The sequence below is a fragment of the Gavialis gangeticus genome, unplaced genomic scaffold (genome assembly GCF_001723915.1).
Source record: "Gavialis gangeticus isolate Ggan-Ray unplaced genomic scaffold, GavGan_comp1, whole genome shotgun sequence".
Taxonomy (NCBI): domain Eukaryota; kingdom Metazoa; phylum Chordata; order Crocodylia; family Gavialidae; genus Gavialis; species Gavialis gangeticus.
In genome coordinates, this window is record NW_017728980.1 from 4,696,364 (window position 1) to 4,716,786 (window position 20,423).

The 20,423-nt window shown below is 46.4% G+C and overlaps 1 protein-coding gene across 5 annotated transcripts in view; it reads right to left on the reverse strand.

Moving 5' to 3' along the window:
• Window positions 1-20,423, reverse strand: part of ARHGAP32 (Rho GTPase activating protein 32) — a 597,177-nt gene that overhangs the window by 73,245 nt on the left and 503,509 nt on the right. Inside the window, exon 1 of one of the 5 annotated variants that reach the window (XM_019509229.1) lies at window positions 13,450-13,725. The exons of the other annotated variants lie outside the window; for them this stretch is intronic. The gene's annotated coding sequence lies outside the window, so the exon portion shown is untranslated. Of the gene's footprint in view, window positions 1-13,449; window positions 13,726-20,423 lie in introns of those variants that run through there. 5 annotated transcript variants of the gene reach the window in all.

Genomic DNA, 20,423 nt, shown 5'->3' on the forward strand with positions numbered 1-20,423 from the left:
GGTGTGCAAAGGCACATGCCCCCCCCCGCTCCCCCCCGCCTGACTGCCCTCCTCCTGCTCTTCCACTACCTGGCCTGAGGTGTTTACTACACTGTAAAGCAGCCACACAAGGAAACAAGTGCAGAGAGTTGTCTTTCCTTCTCTCTCAACAGCCTCCCAAGTCTCATTGGATGGAAACACCCATTTACCTGAGAGTGGTTTATGGCATTTGCATGTCACACTCAGAACAAGAGCAGACAGTAATAAAATTAATGAAGGCAGCGGTAATGAGGATTATCACATTAACCATAATCCCTGGCCAGAGTGGGACGAGGGCACAAAAGGAGGAGGAAAGAAGCAGACAGCAAAACTACTCTCCATTTTCACCATAGAGCTGCCAGCCGCAGTCCCTGTAGCATAACACATGACACCCCCCAAGCTGACCTGCATTTTCAGGTCTCGGGGGCGAAAAAAAGGGCAGAAAACAAAAAAAAAATTGAATCCCTGATTGCTTGGCAAAACTGCAGTGCTCGAGAAACACCAGCCGTCACACGTAAACCTCAGGAAGTGGACAGAGCAGACAGGAATAATAATCCACATTGGACTTCACTCCCTTGTTAGACTTGGATAGAGCATGCCTAGCCTCACGCTGGCTATAAACCCAAGCCGGGATGATAAAACACTATAAATGCAAAGCCCATTCAGTTTGCTCCTCCCCAAGTGTTTACATAGAAGGTTATTAGGCAGCAGAGGACATGTGTATCTGAATAGCTGGTTTAAGGATCCAAGAAAACCCAAGAGCTTCACTCACCAGAGTCCAATATGAACTGCTGAATGAATCACCAAGCAGAACAGACTGTGATCTTGGATTTGTGCCAGATCATTTTTTTTTTACTTAAAAGAAAACAGGCTATGTTAACACAAGGAAAAACTTCTTCATGGTTTGTGTGTCCAGACTCTGGAATAGACTCCCAGCAGGGGTGGTGCACGCACCTACCCTGGAGATCTTCAAAAGAAGACTGGACGCACACCTTGCAGGGGCTATTTGACCCCAGTAGTCTTTCCTGCCCAGAGCAGGGGGGCCGGACCCAATGATCTCACAAGGTCCCTCCCAGCCCTAAACTTCTGTGAATCTGTAAACTGTAGGATGATGATTGAGGCATATCCAATCCATCTTGCTGTGTCTCACAGCATCTTCCCAGCTGTTACTTACTAAGCCTTTTTAGTATCCTAAGCACTGTACAGAACAGGAAGAGATGTGATGCAAACTTTTGGATAAAACTTTAGGGCCCATTTTCTATTGTTCACTCAGCTTCACAGGCATAGGCGATGTGCAAGGGGGACATGGGGGGGGGCATGTGCCCCCCCCCCCCCGGGCTGCCACTAACAGCAGCGCCTACGGGAGCTTGCCAGATCTGGCCATACCTCTGCCTGCGGGTGCCCCCAGACTTGGGAGGCACCAGATTGCCCACGTTCACAAGTAGTGAAACCTCTCGGGTAGGCATGTGCGTACTTCTCTGTTTGGGCCTAACTCTGCTCCTGTTGTGGCCAGCCTTCCATCGACTGCTGTGGGAGCAGACTGTGCATGGTCCTGAGATGTCCTGAACACCCCGTATGGTAAGTCACACCCCGCAAAATTAAGCCTTAGTTAATAAACAGGGAAAACTCTTACAAGGACTCTTAAGAAAATAACAAGTTCAACAAGCTATCATGAATATTTATTTAAATAGATTAAAAAACACAGTATATAAAATTGTGAATGAATTTTCCGGCCTGGAAAATTCAAACTGGATGAACAACTAAATTAACAAAAACATTATTTTAAAGTATTAAAAAAGTTATAAGCAACTCCATCAGCTGGACAGAGAACACTGGCTACTAGAAGAAGTGCCTTTAAGGGTTTGGCACACTAATAAAAATGCTCTAAGTCAGAGGTGCTAAAACCCCAGCCTGTGGGGTCATATCGTCTGGCCTGCAGGGCTCCTCAAGGGTCTGGAAATTTGGTGCTTGGGGAGCAGTGGCAGCATTAACTGCTGCTCCCCAGGAACCAGATTTCTATACCCGTGGAGATTGGGGTAGAAGGCAGCACATGGCTGGATTGGGGCAGTGCAGGATCAGACCCAGGAACCAACCATTCAGCCAGCCCATGGAGCCAGAAAATTAGGTGCCACTGCTCTAGATGTACTGACAGCATGCACGATTAAAATGAAGTATTTTACTCTTGGTATTTAAGCAATGCCTGTTTAACCAATGAACAAGAAATCAGCCTGGGGTCTTAAATCAAGATAAATTTCAGGTGATTTTAAGCCACTCAACTGGTTTAGGTTAAAATAATTGCCTTGTTTTCTGCTCCATTAATTAGACTCTTACAAATAAGCTGCCATATTACACCTGCCTGCCAGTCCAAAGAGCTGCCAGTCTAATGCCTGAACAAATAAAGGTAACTGGAAGTTCAGTTATTGACAGTCTGCTGTAACATTTACATGGTTCTTTTGTTAAACAAATTTTCCCCTATCACAGCTTGAGAACAGTTCTCAGACTAAAACCCTTATGTGTACACAAGGATGATCCACTGCACAGAAGCTGGTTTTCCTCTGGACACAGAGTGAGAAAAAGCAGGATTCTAGCCCATGATTTAAGAGTCAGAAAAGCAGGTACTTGCATACGGATGAGCCATCAGGGCTTAACAACAAGATACCAGGTACGTCTTATTGTGCCAGTGGGGGAAGAAGGGACAGTATCTCCTTTGACTCTCAAAATAACGGCAATATCCTCTCATGCATGTTTAAATACAGCAGATCAGGCCAGCAGCCACAGTTGCAGAGTCGGTCCCGAGAGTCCTGCAGAACAAATTTTTATGCCCTAAAGTTGTGCCATAAATTAGCCCTATGCCGTTTCTAAGTGCCGCTCTAATTTTTCTCTCCCTGATCTGCTTTCAGCTTCCCGCTCCATCACAGAATCATGGAAAATGAGGGTCAGAAGGGACCTCAGGAGGTCATCTAGTGATTCTAGTCCACCCCCTATGAGCAACTGTGATTCCTGTCCCCATCCTGATCTGCAGGTTGTCACACACAGAGGCTGCCTGTGCCATTTGTTGGCCAGCCCTGCTTCATGGCCTCAGTCCATGAAGCAGTTACACTTGTGCTTCAGCGTTCTGCTGAATCAGGGCAGTTAAAATATAAATAAGGATTAATGCAAGCAAATAGTAAACTGAACCCTCAACCCCTGTTCAGCTTTTCCCTTAACCCTCCGGCATGGGCGATTATGTCAGATGGAGGCCCACTTAAGGAGTTTTGGTGACATGTCAAGGGCCATATCCATCTCTTTCTTTCTCTCTCCCCTCCCTCCCCTTCCTTGCTCCAGAACTCAGCCAGAGGTGTAGTTTGCCAGGAGCTGGTAGCATCAGCTGTAGACCCAGACAGGGACTTCTGCTCCGGCGGGCACAGTCAGGTGGCAGTGTCGGCTGTGGTTGCAGCCAGCAGGTTCTGGAGCCCCAACGTAGCACCTGATGGTAGCACAGCTGACACGGCCACCCACCCGGCGTGGCAGGAGCTCCTGCCTGGGTCCACAGCTGATGCACCAGCAGGTTCTGAGTCAGGGCCCTGGGTGGGAGCTTCCGCCACACTGGGAAGACAGCAGTGTCATCTGCGGATGCGATGCCACCAGCAGGTTCTGCATCGGGGCTCCTGGACCTGCCGGCAGCGTCCACAGCTGATGCCGCTGCCCACCTGCTGTGGCAGCAGTCCCTGCCCAGGTCCACAGCTGATATCATTGTGTCAAAAGCTGATGCTGCCCACCCAGCGGCTGGAGCCAGAGCCGGAGCCGCCACCTCCACACATGCCAGATCCAATGAGTTGGTGGCCAGCCAGCTGTGGACTGGATCTGACCCACAGGTAGTATTTTGCCAACCCTGCCCTAACTGAACCTTAACAGAATTTTCCAAGGTTCCTACTTATGGGAAAGTACAAACACCAATGAAAGTCAATGGACCTTTTGCTGCTAAGTCTCTCAGGTGCTTCTAAAAGCCCAGCACAAGCAAGAGCAAGACAGTCACATGATAAAAGAAAGGGATGCATCTTAAATATAATCAGGGTTTGAATTACACTTTACTCCTGGGGAAGAGGTCTGCAAAAAGAATTGGGTTGCCCATCACAATGCCCTAATAAAATCAGAGACCCCCCACCCCACCCCAGGTTATGATTTTCAAATCTTATAGGGGGGCTCATCTCTTATTGGAGGTCTCAGCCCCCCCAAGCTCTCTCATAAATTGAACCCTGAACATAACCCCACCCTTGCTACTTCACTGTGACCTTAACCAAATAACTGAGCCTCTCTAAGCCTCAGTTTCCCCATCTTTAAAATGAGGATATGACCATACTTACTTGACTCCACGACAAGGTTACCCCCCCCCCATTTCCCTCTGGGGGTGGGGGTAAGTGATGGAGTACAGGTGACAGACGGCAAGCTGCTCGACTCCCTCCATCACCTGCTCACTCACTGCCTGCCCTACTTCTGCCTCTCCTACCACCTGCCCTCCCCCTGCACCTCTCACTGCAAAATAGGGGGAATGAATTTAAGATGATTCTCCAATAATTAGATTCTTCACATGGAAAGTTACAACACATGTATAATTTTTCCATGTATAGATTCTATTTTGGGGGGGTTATCTTAAATTCAGGGTCATCTTGGATTCAGGTACATACAGTAATCCTTCTGTCCTACTCCTGGATATTATGGACGATAAGCTACTGCTCTTTGTTACATGCTCGGACAGAACGTGGCCGAGTGCTATGGAAATAAGGACGCAGTATGAAACAAACATTTCTCCAAGTTATATGTGGTCACTACATACAAATGGAAAGATGCTTATACCTAGGTTACCAGCTGGCATGTACAGATGAAGAGCATGCCAGCTATTTCTCCATATCGCTTCTAATTTGAGATTTCATCACTAGGAAACAAAACCTTTGCCAACAAACTGGGGCTTTCCAGGAAGGAGTGCAGCAAAGCCTTTCTCCAAAATGACAGGTGGGTATATAGGCAGACTAGGTAAATCCGGCATCTTTTATTAGACCAACTCAAACAGTCAGAAAAACTCTTCTTAGCAAGCTTTCAGGCACAAACACCCTTCATCAGGCTGAGGAAGTGTCTGCAGATGGTCTGTGCTCTTCTTGGATGGAGAGGTAAAGCAGCCAGAGGCCAGTATGAAGGGTGCTTGTGCCCAAAAGCTTGCTAAGAAGAATTTTTCCATCTATTTGGGTTGGTCTAATGAAAGATAACAGATTTACCCAAAAGAACCTATGTCTTTAGACCAACACAGCTACAACCTACACCCTGAAACAGGTGTGTATATACACACCTATGCAGAGCCAACCACCTGGAACAGGGAGACTAGGTGAAGAAGAAACTAAAGCCCACTTCTAAAAAGGTTGGCTGGCAGAGCTATGTTAGTTAGGAGGGTGAAACAAGATCACAACCCTCAATGGCACAGCTGTGCTCAGAAAAAGCCTAGTGCGAAGCTGTTCTAGAAGCCAAAAAAAAGTGTTTGTGCTCCTGTGGCTTATTTTGTTTGGGGACCTGGGATAAGTTATGCCTCCCTAGGAGGGTTTGCTGTGGTTGCTCTACCAGCAAACCTTTCCTAACAGAGGTAAAGCTTTATTTTCTTGTGATGATGTATTATTTATTGGTTCATGCCAATGACCACAGGGGTTACTCACTATTGTGAGAGACTAAAGAGACCTTTGGAAACGTAAGCAACAAATGTGTCAGCAAGCAACTGATATGATGTTTAATATGCAAACCAGTGTTGGTTTTATAGTTACTGCATGGGCTAATGTTCCTTTCTTTGGATACTTTACTAGTGCACTGAGAGCTCTGCTTATCAGCAGCATGATTTCACTGAGACGCACTCGAGACCTACAAGGACAGATTCATATCTCTTAAACCAGCAGAAAGTTGATTCCAACGGAGTTACTCTCGATTTGCAGGTTCACAGAACGAGATCAAAATCCAGCTCAAGGGCATCAAGCGTCTGGCACAAAATCCAACCAGTATCAAGGCTAGCTGCAGAACAGCTTTGTCCTGAAAGAGATCTCTGGAACCAGCTCCAGAGAACCAGTCCTGAAATATTCCTGGCTTCTAGCATCTTGGTTATGAACTACAGGGACTAAGCAGAGGACACAGAAGTCAGCCTCTGTACCACAAAACAGATTTTATGTTATGTAGTTCTTTTGCCGTGGAAGAAACAAAAATGCATTTCAAGCAAAAAAAAATGCAATACAATGAACAGCACATGATCGATCAGACAGCTGGACTCTGACCTAATAGCTTATACTTCAGGACTCTTAGCTCGCATTCAAGACGACATGAAACAAATCAGCTCTGCAGTGTGTGCCACAAGCCAACACAGTCTGACTGTTTCAGGCCTGGGCTCATGCATGCTTTTGCATTTGCATGTAAAGACTGGAAAACTGCTTGCACAAGCAGACATTTGGGCACACGCTTTAAGGTGCATGAACAGGAGAGTGACAGGGCCAGAGACCTTGTACCTACTCACTTGCTCTCTGCTCACGTGCCATCTAATTGCGTTAAAGCAAGAATGAAGCTTAAGACAAACAATTGTCTCTCATCGTAAGAGTTGCCATCTCTTATAACTACATATGCCGCTTTGTAGTCAACCCATCCTTAGGCCAATCATCTTGCTCACACTCCTGATGGCAGCATGATCTCTCACAGAGGATTAGAAACCTGACTCAGAGAAAATCTTACAGTGGATATGCTGACCCACATTTCCAGCACACCAGCCAATGCGTTTGTTTCTCCTATTATTAACTGTGATTTGACACGCTATGAAACACAGGTGTCTCCTGCTGTGCCGAGATCATTGTGCTAAGGTCAAAAGCTGGAGCATGTGTAACTGCACAGTTTAAAATACATAACCAACAACTGAGGACTGCTATCAAAGGAGGAAGAGGTGTGGGAATCTCTTTAACAGAAGCATAGCTAAATATCACAGCCCAGGGAAGAGATCCAGCATCTCGAAGAGAGAGCTGTTTACATTCAATCAAGCTACAGGGACATTTGTCAAGGCTATTAGACCTCAAAGGAAGAAGAGCCATTCCACCCTAAAATTAGACTCTGCGGTGAGAGAAGCAGCAGCAGCTAAACACAGGACTGGGAGTCAAGAGATTTGGGTCTATTCCCAGGTCTACCACGTGTTCACTGTTCCCAAACCTGCAAACACTTATGCTTAACTGTACACACTGCAAGTTGGCCCACTGAATTCACCTGACTCCCTTTGATTTCTGAGGTCTGAGTCAGGCTCCCTGAGATCCTGGATAAAGTTCTTAAGGAGTTTGTGCATCAGTTTCCCGATCTATGAAATGGGAGGCATGCCTTCTTCCCTTAAGACATACAAAATTAACAATCTGCATCAGGCAATAAACTCATATTGTATTAAAGTATAAACCCCACAGAGCTGGGAATGGATTAACCTCTCTTGGCTCAGGCCCCTCTAGCCAGGGGGTACACTGCTCTTCTCCTTTTCCCACAGTTGAGCAGAAAGGGTCTTAACTTCAGAGCCTAACAAATTTACAGGGCACCTGAATTTGCAATCACATGCCCCTGCTTCCTGCCCTCGGCAAAGCCACAGCCTGCAAGGGAAGACTGAGGGTCACTGACTTCACTATATTGTTTTAATACTATTATTATTCAAAATACATAAGAATGGCACAAATTACAATGACAAACACTATGTGCAAGATCCAGCCCCTAAATATTCTTCATAATTCCTTGGATACAGGAGCTTTAAAAAAATCTCCCCCACCTCCAAGCCTTCACTAACCTACACTCTGATTTGTTGCTCTGTAAAAATACACTGTGGGGTTTTTGCTGCTACAGCACTTTTCCAGTGCAGCGCTGACATCTGCTGAGGCAGGACCTTTTGACAGGAGAAGTCAATACATATGCTTTAAGGTTAGTAATTTCAGTGTCATTAACTAAAAATTCATTAAAATGAACGAAATAGTGTAAAATGGATGAAAAAATATTGGGGTGAGGGGATATGCTATTTTTCAAGCTGTTACAAGGGCACTGTGTGGAGGAAGAGTAAATGAGGGTCATTAAAAATAAGAGATATGACTCGTATGCCAGGTATTTCTTATAGCAATAAGATGATAAAGCAGAAGTGGACAAGCTTGCTCCTGCCCTAGCTGCTAGAGGTCAACTTCAAGTACAGAGTCTATGTGCAACGGTGGATCAGCAAACTATGATTAGATCTGTCCAGCAACATTCATTTCTCTCAGCATCAGTCTGTCGGTGTACACACACAAGCACACACACCCACCTTTAAACACAAGCACAGGAGCCACATTGTCAGTCCATCTTCAACTCCCACCGACTGCTGTGTCAGTGCCCAGCACTTCTGCAAATCAGTCCCGTATTATCATCTTAATCAAAACGTGTTCAGTCACAATGACTGGGCCGGTTATCATAGTTATCGTAGACAAGTAAGGCTGGAAGGGACCTCAAGAGATCATTTAGTGTAACTGGAGAATTGAATTGCAACCTTAGTGTTGTTAGCACCGTGCTCTAACCCAGGGGTGGGCATTTATTTGGGCTGGAAGGCCGTTTAAGGAGTTTTGGTGAGCTGTTGCCAGCTGGGGGGGAGAAGGGGGACAATTGATCCTATCTGGCCACGGGGCTGTTTGCCCTGCACCCACCGCTGGGAGCAGTGTGAGCAGGTGGGTCGGAGAGCAGGGTCTCCATGGAGAGTGGCTAAGACCCCCACCAGCAGGGTACGCTTAGCTGAGCAGATGGGATGGGGCCGTGGGCAGGCAGGAGCAGGACAGGGGGCAGGGCTGGGATAATGGGCAGTGACAGCGTGGGGCCGGGGCTCAGGGCAGAGCCACAATCTGCTGCTCACAAATCCTTGTGATCGGAGCCAGATCTATGGGCAGGGATGTGCAGGGAGTAAATCATGGCTCTGCCCCAGGCTCCAGAGCTATCACTGCCCCATGATCCTGGCCCTGCCTCCCGCCTGCCCATCCTGCTCTTGGAAGCCGTCCCCCACCTGCCCACAGCCCCATCTCGTGCGCTCTGTCCGCAGGGGTCCCAGGCTGGTCTCCATGAAGACTCTGCTAGCCCACCTGATTTTTCTGGTGCTGTCGGTGAGGCAGACGGGCTGGGGTGCCCAGGCAGTGGGGCCAGGTCCAGCAGCGGCAGCGATGCTAGTAGCTGCTGCTGGAAGGAGCCACTTCTGCCGGGGCTGCTGTGAAGCCGAGTCCTGGTCCAGGTGGGGCTGAGGGACCCCCTGCAGGACAGATATAATCCTTAGGTGGGTCGGATCTGGCCTGCGGGCCATATTTTGCCCATCCCTGCTTTAACCCAGTGGTTTTCAACCTGCAGTCCGCAGACCCCTGGGGGTCCACAGACTATGGGTCTGCAAAAGATGACTATGATCAGTCAAAAATATGTGAATACCCACACTTACAATTCAAAGGGGTCTGCACCTCCAGTCAAAACCTCAAAAAGGGATCAAACCCTCCATCTGAAATTTTTTAGGGGTCTGCAAATGAAAAAGGTTGAAAACCACTGCTCTAGCCAACTGAGCAAAGTTTAGAGGCTTCCCTGTTTGCTGTGTACACAAACATGTTACTGAACTGGTTGAGGATGCATAACAGGGCAGGAATAGCAAATTGGAGAAACAGGTCACACAGAGAAGGTGAATTTGCACTGAGAAGAGGAAATTGCAAAATCTGCCTTGCCAGAGAAAAAAGTCCAGCTTCTCAGGATCACGGTTACTAGAAGGAAGCATAACCATCATCTAGTCTGACCTCCTGGGTAGCACAGGACACAGGACTTCCCTGCATTAGCTCTTGTTGGAAGTAGAGCTTGTCCCTTGAGGGAGCCAGGTGATAGCTAGGAGCCCCAGCGCAGGGTACGAGAGTAAGGGAAGAAGGGGAAAGCAGTCAATGTGCCCCTTCTGCCCCTCAGGGGAGTGGTGGTCAGGCTCAAATGCCTGCACATCTTTGAAGAATTAGAAAAACATAAGCTGATGCTGACAAATGGGGCTTTCTTTGTTATGCAGCAGCCTTGTGGCTCTTCACACTGGGTCTCTACCTGGCAGAACTTGCCATCCCAGTCAGGCGAACCAGGGGACCACAGTTCAAAGGCAAAAAGGACATATGGGAGATTTTCCAGAGGAGTAGGGACTGAGGGAGTGGGGTGGAGGGCATTCAGACTGCAGGTGGAGGCAAGAGGAGAAGATGGGGGAAACAGCAGAGCACAAGGGGTATGAGAAGTAGGGGAAATAAGACTGCGGGGGGGGGGTTTCTGCCAAAGCCGTATTTCGGTTTGTCCTGCTGCATTTTGTTAAATTCCATGGCTGTAGGGTTAAACACACCCTTTTGGCTTTTATCTACTATCTTGGAGATCAATGATTCATCTCCAGTGTCTGTAATTATTAGCATAACTGAATGGTAAATCCATGTATCCATCAGGGAAACAGTGCTGGTCTATCCCCAGTGTTCACCTGGGGAGAGGCATTAACACTTCATTTAATATGCCTTGATATCCACTCCATCAGCACATAAACTCATCAAATAAATATGTGTGGTGTAACCATGAAGTCCTCTGTATTCGAGCAGGTGAAATCCTGGAACCTGTCTCTAATCATTACAGGGAGCCCAAAATACGTGAAGAGTTTTTATAATTACTGGTACATAGTTTGGGACAACACAAAAGATGCTGCACTGGATGCTGTCAAAACAGCTGCTGTTTGGCAAATCTCCCACGAACTAAGAAAATAGCCTGAGCGGAGGAACAGAGTAGCACCACAGCTGAAATGTTCTGGACACACAAACAACAACTAGAGAACATTTAAGCAGTTCTTCACTTGAAACCAGCAAGTGAAGGGAGTACACACACTAAATACCTGGGTAACTACATAGGGGAAAATATAGTTTGTGCTTGTACCAGAGAGATAAAAATGAATGCCCAAAACAGAGTTTAAACTCTCTTGGTCTTGTCAAGGGAAGGAAAGGGGCACGCTTTAGAGGGGAAGAAGACCAAGAGAGAAGGAAAAGTTTGAGCACATCTTCCAGGGTAAATGGAAGCCCAGAGCAAAGCAGAGAATAATGCTTGAAGGGCCCAAGTGTCCGGTGTAGTAGCAGGCAACCTTCAATCCTCTGGATCATGGTGTACACATAAGAGGTCTAAGTCAGGTGCCTGAGTGATGAATCTGCTTGTATGGAGTCCTGTGACCATCACAACATGACCATCAATGTGTACGCCTAAGAAAAGTATGGAGCAGTGGTAGTTTTCCAAGACCTCTACCTTCCCCTGTATAAGGCATTTGGACATCTACAGCTGTGCAAGGCCTAGAGAACAGACTGGGGAGAAATCCTCATTACATCAGCAGGAAGGGATATGAGCAATGCACCTGGAATCAGGCAGAGACTCGGGTCAGAACCCAGCACAGGCTCTTTGAAACCACATGGCAAAGCCACTATCTTGAGCAGCTTCTCAGTGACTCAGCTGAAGGATATGATACTCTCCACAAGACTCTGCGTTCTTCCACAGTGATGAGCCAAGAGGAATTAATACTGGTCTGCTGACCTCTCCACAGGGGATTCACACATCAACATCACCATCATCGATAGCAAGAGAGCTGCTATTTTCCTGGTCTCAGGCTCCCAGCAACTGCCTTTGAATTACAGAGGAGCTTTTCAGCACAGCAAAGTTAAAAAAAAGTGGTTTTTCTTCCCTTTCTGTTCCCTGTTTTCCAAGATGCTTGTAATTTCAGAAGAAACACTGCATTCACACAGGCAGTCCTGACTGCAAGCCCAGAGGGGTTTGGCCTGATCCTGCTCCCACTTCCATTGGTGGCAAAATTCCCATTGAACTCAAAAGAGACAAGGTTCAAAGACAATGGACCCGATTCCCATTTGCATTAAGGCTCCTTTACATCACTCTGACTGTGTAAAGTTGCCCTGAAGTTGGTGTAAAGGCCTAAACGAAAAGCAGGCCCAATATGTCAAATTTGTTCTATAAGCATCATACTGTACATCGTTGTTTCATGTGGATTTTTTTCCCCGTCTTACCAGTACCGAGCTTTGATTTCAATGGGACTGGTTTTACTACGTTTGCATAGTGCCCAGTGCAACTGAACACTGACTTGATTGGGACGCATCTGTGCCCTTGACTGAAATAGGAAGCTTCTGCAGGCCACTTAGTCCTTAAAATGGACTGCACTTTTCAAGAGTTGAGTGAAATAAATGAGCCAGGCAAGCTATGGCTATCTGTAAGCCATCTGCTATGTACAGTGCATGGTAAGTACTTTACACAAAGATTTTATTTTTGGAGTGTACATTCACTGCCCATGAGGTGCAGCGCACACGATGGACCAGCATTTTTAAATACGGAATATCCCCTTTGGGAAGGGCAGGCTTGGTAATAACACAGAAATGTCTCCTTGGGTGGCAATTTTATAAACCAGAGGTTGCAATTAAAACAAGATTAAACTCACATGCCCGAAACAACAAATATTCCAATGTCGGGCACCCCAGCTATCGGATGGCTCTTTTGTGACTAGCTGCCCCTGCACATTTGATGAGTGCAGGAAGCACTCAGCTCTTTGCAATCCAAACACACGGGGTGAAGGAGGATGGCGTGGGAGTTTTAAGCTCTGAAATTCCTTCTCTGCTGGGGTTTTAGTGAGCGCCTTCAAGCAGCTTTCACATGTGCATGGTAAAAACGGCTTGCAATGCAACTCTTACCCCATGTCTTTCTCTGCTAAAATGCTGTTTACCACTGGGGACCCAATAAGTATAAATGCTTGATACTAACCTAATGGCAGATATCTGAGGAAGGGAAAACATCGACAACAATTACCAAGGGAGGGGGGCGCGCATGTAAATCAAGGTTTGGCTGGCACAAGGAGCAAACTCCAGAGTCAAAGCAACTTGCCCAAGGGCATGGATCCCAGAGCAGCCTATTTTTTCTCAAACAAAAACAGGTTGGTCCACATACAGCAGTTATGGCTCCAGAAACAGAGTGTCACTAGTAATTTGTGAGTAAGAAGTATTCTGTACCTAGCCATGGAGGTCACACAGCTGCTGCTCGTGATACAAGGCTCTACCCCTGAAAGTCTGGAAGGATGATGCTTCCTGCTACTGTACCGGGCCCAGTGCTCTGTACTGTACATCCCTGTGCCTGATTACAGTACAAAACAACCAGGAATTTACCAAGTAACTCAAGTACACTGTGTCCACATTCAGGGTATTTCAATATGCCCATCTGATGCTCATTCCTGATGCTTCCTTAAAACAGTTTGCTGCTTAAAATACTGCTAATGCTACTGACAATACCAGCTAGAACGTGACTGAGCAACAAGTGGGTGAAAGAAACCTAAAAATGCTCTACAAGTCTTACGTAAGGCAGACGCCAAAGCAAGGCAAAAGCACCTCTTACCTTGTCCTCCTCGCTACAGGCCAGAGAATCAGTACCTTGGCACTGTCCCACTAACTCCCGAGAACGCAGCACCAAAGCAATGGAGTTTAATCAGCTCCGCTCCCCAGCCGCAGAGGGTTAGATCCAGACAGTGACAGGCCACTGGTTCAGATACCCATATAGCACTTGTATCTCGTACGGCGCAGCTTTCCCGTGCCTCTTCCCTCAGCTCAACCTTTCGTGCTCTGCCTTTTGTCTCCTGGGCAGTGAACCATCTGGAGGTGAGCTGCTCCAGCACACGCCGTGCTGTGCAATTCCAGAGGAGGCCCCTCCCAGAGCCTGCACTTGTGAAACAGGCTACACGAGTCTAGCTCCACCCCACAGAGCCACCCCTGCACTCAGGTGACTGCTTAGACATCAGTTAGATTTGCTAGATTCCGGGATCTGGTTTCATTCCCTTTGATGCTTTTATAGCTTTTTCCTGGGGTTGAAAGCACAAGGAATGACGCGTTAACAGGACAATACAACACCCCAGCCCAGGAGATAAGAAAAGAGATTGAATCAACAGGAAAAAGAGCAAGAGCCTGACTGTTCACACAGAAGAGTTCTCCTTCTGCAGCGTGTTAGGGCACATCCACTCTTAATCTGGATTACAAGAAGGTGTGAATTTGAGGTGCAACAGCTATTCCAAACTAACCCCACATGCAGATGCTCTTATTCCAGAGGAAGTACTTTATTTCTGTTTAACTCAACCCATTTACTTTTTTTATGCCGCAGGGTCTCAGGTGGAAGCTCCAAGTGAATCCTGGTTCCTTCCCTAGACTCCAAGCTATTCAGAGCAAAGATCACAGCCTGTGCATGTCTGTGAAGGGCTTTGTACTCTTAGGTCACTATAAAAATAACTACATTTGTAATGGGGGGGTTAGGAAAAAAAAATCCACCACACTTTTCTCACTGACACATGTGCTGACACGAGCACGTGCACATATTACTACGTGCTAGTCTCAGATCTTCTGCTGCTCCAGTAACCACATCCACTGGAGAGTAGAAACTGTTGCACTGGATTAGAACCCAGTGCAGAATCCTTCCTCTGCCAGCAGCTGGTGCTCTCTGGGGATGCTGCAAACACCTTCACAGTAAGCACCTATAGAGCAACCAGCTCTGAGAGGAGGTTTCTTTCCACCCCTGAATACCTCTTGCTGATGCACCTCCTAATGGCAGACTCCTGAAGAGATGAGAGGTAGAAAAGATGTATTTAAAGAAACACTTTGTACTGGGGGAAAATAACACTGCAGTTAACAACCCTCCTCACCCCTCCCAAAAAAACCCATTCACAAAAGATGGCAAGGGCCGGAGTCAATGCACACCTCTGACAAGCTTAACTGGGCTATTAATTTAGCAAACCAGATTTAAGCAAGGTTTAAACTTGTTTAAGTATGTCTACATCAAGATTGAGCACTAATGTAGCTGGACTGAATGTAATCAGTTTAGTTGCACTGCTTCCAACACAGCCAAGAGCTTTTGTTAATGCAGTTTGCTGGGAAGCAAAGGTTTTTTGTTCAATGGTTACTCAATTGTTTGGATCTGCTGGGCAGGAGATCAAAATAAAGGGCGCTTCTCTTATCTTGGTACTACTACTTTTAAACCCCTAAAACACCATTTAGCTTAGAGGTTAAAGGTTGGAAATTTTAAGTAAGACACTAAGCAAAGATATCCACAGAGTTCCCCCTCCATCCTTTCGGGCCAGCTAAAATCCAGCCTGCCTTCGCAATGCCTGTCTGTTCAGCTCTGCAGCAGCAATGCAGGGCAGTGGGGCAGGGACTGAAGCTGCTGTTGCCAGGGATTGCCAAATAAATCTGTTTTGCACAAGTCTCTGCAGGGCACCTCCCACAGTTTGATTCAGACTGAAGATACTCCTGATTCACACCAGCAGGATGTGGGCATCTGATCCACAGCCTCCTATTTAACTCAGCAGCTCTCAAAGTTTTTCAGTGACACTGGCCTAAGTATTTACCTATAACATCCCCTGGGATAAAACAGGGTTATAACAGCGGAAGACAGTTACAGTACTTGAACTCGCTAACTTTTGACCCCTTGGAAACTGAGATTCACACTGTGTCAGTCTCTGTATCAGGTCTCATTAGCAAACAGAAGCAAGAGCACTTTCATTGCAGGGGAGCTGGGTGGCACATAAGGCCTGTAATCTACACTGCCAAATTTGGGACCACTGCCTCCTTACTAGCTGCCAACAGTGGAGCCAATAGTGTGGACAGCTCAGGAATACCAGCTCCCAGTGTGTCTGGAACATCCCGCCCCGATAAGTGGAGCCAGGCTTCTGTTGACACCTGGCAGCCAGCTGAAGGCCTGCGCAGATGCTCTCGTGCCAGCTGCTGTCCATTTAGCAGGGGGTGCTTTGCCAGAGCACATGGTGCACACTAGTAGCACTGGAGGCTTGGGAGTTGTGGGTACTATCTGCCCCTGGAGGCAGGTAGGTAGAGATGCAGCCTAGGGCCCCCACTTCTCAAGTCACATGAAGCTGTAAGGTGCTCAGTTCAGTTTTCAAACCTTTCTGAGACTCTTAGCCTTTGTACATGTCACAGAACTGGCCTTTAAAGTAGCTTAAATGCCCTTTTGCACTACTTCAATGGTGTCACTGTTTGGACGCTCGATGGTGTATTCCCCTTCAAATGACTTTGGTACGTAGGAAGATAAAACACCTCTAAAGTGTTTTACTTTGCTACTTAACAAGGTGCAACAGTGCACGGGGCGCTGGAAGCCAACATGCTTGGCAGGCCCCGCGCAGCTCAGGAGCAGCCCGTGCAGACAGGCTCCACTGGAAAGAAAAAAAAAAAGCAGCAAGCCTGATTTTTTTTTCCCTCACTGGAGCCTGCTTGCCTGAGCTGTGTGGGGGCCCGGTGCTTCCCTCCGTGACTGCAGCACCTCCCAGGACCACCTGGGCTAGATACCAGCAGGTGGATGCCAGCTGGGGGGCCCCCGTGCAATTTGGGGACTGCTCAGCCCGCCAGCAGCTCACTCCCCACCCCACCCAGAAGAGGCAGGTAAGGATCAGGACCCCATTCTTGTGTACATGCCACGGGGGGTTAGTTTGGTTTAGTTCTCCCTAATTGGAAGCAGTATTTTTAAAAACCCACTGTTTCAATTTAGGGAGAACTAAACCAAATTAAACTCCCGTGGCGTGTACAAGCAGCCTAAGAACTGAGTTTCAAAAACAGCCTAAAGCCATGGGTTTTTATAAAGAGTGTGAACTGCTGCATTAATCTCAATGAGTCTTCAACTCAGATATCTGGCTATGGCTCAGCAGATGAATCTCTGGATGGAGTTCCCTAACTTGCCACTGGCTCATTTTGCTTCTGGTGGAGGGTGCTGGTCAGGGCCAGACAGAGGCATGGGCGAACCGGGCAGCCACCCAGGGCTCAGATAGATAGGGGGCCCAAAAATGATTAAAATAATGATTATTATTATCAATATCTCTGGCGAAGGGAGGCCCGATACTAAGAGTCAAACCCAGGCCCACCAGGAGTCTAAGTACAGTGCTGGTGCATGCACATGCATGTGATCAGGTGAGCATGCGTGCACACATGTACACACACACACACACACACACACACACACACAGCCTTCTGCTAGGAAAAGAGTTCTTCCTCTTATAGAACAGACCCCAACCTCTCTGAAGATACAAAATAGCAGTAATAAAGGGCAGGATGTTTAACAAAGAATGACATTTAGTCCCTGCGGGTGAAGTCTTGGCACTTTAACCCAAAGACATCAATCGGGAGGAGGTGGGGCAGGGACTGAAGCCTAAGCATTACAATCAATTTGTGTAAATCAGTCTGTCCCTGAGTTTACCCAGCTCACAGCTGAAGGCAGTGCAGTGTCTAACATAATGCTAACCGATGTCACAAACTTGTAAATGTGGAATTGCTTGGGCAAATGCGAGGTCGGAGGGGTTAAAGCAGAATCTTCTTCTGTGTACAGAGCACTTTGGTAATCAAGTGGAGTAGAGAAGCAATTCTCAATACATAATTCATTTAATCTGCTGTTTATAAACTGTCTTCAAGCAAATCACAGTTTTCTTGAATAGATTAGTTCAAAATTATGCACCAAGTCCTGCCTGCTAAGCCAGCTTGCTCCCAAAGAGTGTGTAGCAAGTATTTGATTCTTAACATTTGAGTTATTTTGGTTGGACAGAGACTCGAAAAGCATCATTCTTTCCCCTTATTGTACAAGCATGACTCCTATAATCAGGTTTCCCATGTGTGTCTTTGCCGTTCTGAATGTAACACACACTTTCCTTCAATACTTTCCAATATCAACTTAAAATTGCTTCCTCAGGCATTCTAGCCCTCAAATTAATTTGCTAAATGTTAAGGAAAAGTAAAGACAAGAGAGGTATGAATGCAACAAAAGCAAAATCAATTAAATATTCAAATCAGTGAAGCTGAAGCAGAAAACAGAGAAGCACAGGTTAATTATATCAGCTATGTGAAGCAGTTGAGTGAATATATTAGGTGGGCCCAAAATTCCCCCCTTCCCCCCATATTCCTCTGATACACTGGGGAAAATAAATACTTCTGGCTTGCTTTGGTCATGCAAAATTCTGTAAGGCTGAGTTAATTGGGCGTGCAACAAAAGACTCAAGTTTTCTCGGTTTGCTGCTGCAGGGAAGTGGCTTAAAACCAAGGCTGCGGGTTGCAGCTCTTACGCTCTCTCTCACTGAAATGAGAAGGAAAGGTCTTTGTCACGAATCACATGGAGCGCCTTCTCTTAGTTGTGATGGTGGGTTGGTGCATTACTCAGGGAGATTATTCACACCAACGATGATCATAAAGCTTGAAGAAAGATTTTACTACACATTTTATGATGTGTGGTTTAGAGGTGGAGCAATCTGCTCTGAGGAAACGTGGAGTCGCATGAAGAGCATGGCTCTGCGCCACAGACAACGCAGCGTAAGCACCTACAGCAACGTTCACGCTGCATGGAAGATGGCAGTTTTTATGAGTCAAGTCAGCCACATCATGGCACTAAGGACGTTTTTATTATGTTTTAACATAGGCACAATTGGCGTGCTGCTTTAAATTTTCAACGCATTCCAAATATTACGGTTTCCCCCTTATGGTTCTCTGTGTATCATGTAAAATATCTTAATGCTAGGTAACAAATGACTTGTTTGCATAAAATGAAACCTCAGAAATTAGGGATTTGAGTCTGCTCTCACCTTCTCCTATATAGATTTCATAGACATTAGGGCTGGAAGGGGCCTCGGAAGATCATCAAGTCCAGCCCCCTGCCCAAAGGGCAGGAAGTCAGCTGGGGTCATAGGATCCCAGCAAGATAAACTGGAAATAACCCCAACTGAAGCCTATGGATATCACAAGAGTGTAAAAGGCATGAACTAGGGAAGAAATAGATCCTGTATCTTTCAGTGAGTCTCATTTGGAAATAAATCCTCTTGACATGTGGATCTCATTTTTTTGTTTCTATTTTTCCCCCTGATAATTTTAACTACTAAAACAAGCGAATTAGATGCATGCTATGATAATTATGTATTTATCATCATGTAATACAGCCAAATAGGTGGAGAATAAACAAAAGTAACAATACCATCCACAGGTGGCTGCAGTTGGACCCTTTTCAGAAAAAAAAAAAATCATGGATTAAAAACATTGCAAGACCTAAGCCTATTTTTCAGTTACAGTGGGTGCATCTTCAAGCGCAGCAGACTAATTCTATTGCACATTAGAGGAGCAGGCAAAACTAGTGCTAATGCGCTAATGAATTAGTCTACTGCACATTCGCATCACCAAAAAAAGTGTTGGAGCTAATGCGCAGTAGCGCCAAATATGGTGCATTAAGGTAGTACCTGTAATTACGAGTACAGAACTTAATGCACCGCAATTATGGCATACTAATGAACATGTAGATACACCTAATATCTCACAGAGAAAGTGAAGTTCTGGTGAACCAGTGTGGTCTACTCGACAGGGTTAGAGCTGGGAGCTAGGTTTGAATCCTGACCCTCCAGAATCCAAAGGCCAACCTCATATTGACTCCAACAGGGCCAGTGCTAGATCCTTGGATGTAGCCTGCTTATCGTAACTGGTCTCCCATGTGACCTGTGTTGCCATTTTCCCTTGCAATCTTTAGTCCATCTTATCTCATTTGACTGTAAACTCTTCCAGGCAGGGATGGTCTCTTAGCATAGGTCTACACTGCAATGCAAAAAGTGTGACGATAGCTCATACGCACATACTGACCTAGCCTCACTACCTCGCTGGGGTACCAATTGCAATGCAGCTGTAGAAACCACAGAGCTCAACTCAGGCTACCCAATTAAGTGTTTACCCACATTCCTAGCTGGGGTTCAGCCACACTGAACCCTGGGCTGCTGGGGGCTGAACTGGTATTAGTGTGCACGCTACCAAGTATAGAGAGTTAGCCTGGATGCATCTATGCCACCTACAATCACATCTCTCGGCTGCAGTGTAGACTCAACTTCAGTACATGCACGCAGGTGTTATGCTTTGCACAACAGTGCCTTGACCTTGGCTAGGACCTGCAAATACTATTGCAATGCAAGCACGTAACTAAAAACAGTGATTTTCTGAAAGGATAGAGGGCTGAATCCAATGCATGTTCCAAGTCAAAGGGAGTTTTCAGCAGATTTTATTGGACTTTGATCAGGCAGCTTATGCTGCTTGGTCTGAATGCTGACCTTTGTTTTCCTGGCTCTACTTTTCAGCTACCTGCACAGGCACCTTAATTAACCTGTACATGGTTCATTTTCAGTCTGATGCCCAAGTCATAACACATGACTAAAAACCCGCAAGCTTTTCCCACAAAACTTGGAAAAGTTCCCACAGATCTCCATCTTGGAGAATTCAGCCAAGAACTTGAATTCAGAAGACAGAATCACCTCCTATTAGAAGGGAGGTAGTCAATATGTTTCAATGCTATTCCATATTCTGCCGCAATTA